Source organism: Plasmopara halstedii (genome assembly GCF_900000015.1).
Source record: "Plasmopara halstedii genome assembly, contig: Scaffold_208, whole genome shotgun sequence".
Lineage (NCBI taxonomy): Eukaryota > Oomycota > Peronosporomycetes > Peronosporales > Peronosporaceae > Plasmopara > Plasmopara halstedii.
In genome coordinates this window covers 888429-889203 of record NW_020187129.1, presented here as the reverse complement: position 1 = coordinate 889203, position 775 = coordinate 888429, and positions in this window count along the sequence as shown.

Below are 775 nucleotides of genomic sequence, written 5' to 3'. Positions count from 1 at the left end.
TGTTTCTGCAGGTCTTGGCTTTCAGCCATCGCATCGCGAACGTGTCGTAGGACACTCATTCTGGTAGACATAAGTCATCGATTTCGTCACGGATGGTGGGGGGGCTGACATCAGCTAACCGTTCGGCTATTCCTCCCCCACCAAGCCCTGAGTCATGGGATGGCGGCGTCAGTGGGACGCGAGGGTGAATTAGCCCGTTCGCGTAGAACAGCGTATAGCCGATAGACGAATGCACTGCATTATTCAGTGCAAAATCTACGAGTGGTAACATGGCGCTCCAGCGCTTCGGCGTCTCATCGCAGACGCTGCGAAGGACGTCTTCGATGACGCGATTCACGTTTTCAGTTTGACCATCGGTTTGCGGATGATTCGCTGTCAACATATCTAACTTGGCGCCGAGCACCTTAAAGATATTCGACCAAACTTTTTACGTGAAACAGGGGTCTCTATCAGAGAGAATCGACCCTGGGAGTCCGTGATGTCGAAAAACACGATTTACAAACAGCGTTGCGGTACCGACTCCGTCGATGGTGTCTGGCACCACCACCAAATGAGCCATCTTGCTCAACCGGTCGACGAAAGTCACGACACCCGTGTTGCCCGCAGAGTCTTTCGGTAGGCAAAACACAAAGTTCAAACTCATGGACTGCCAGCACCCAGTGGGCACCGGTAAGCTGACCAGCGGCGCAGCCGCATTTGGAGCGGGTTTTACCCGTAGACACGTCTCACACGTGCGCACATAGGGGCTCGTCCATTCGTACAACTTGAACACCAA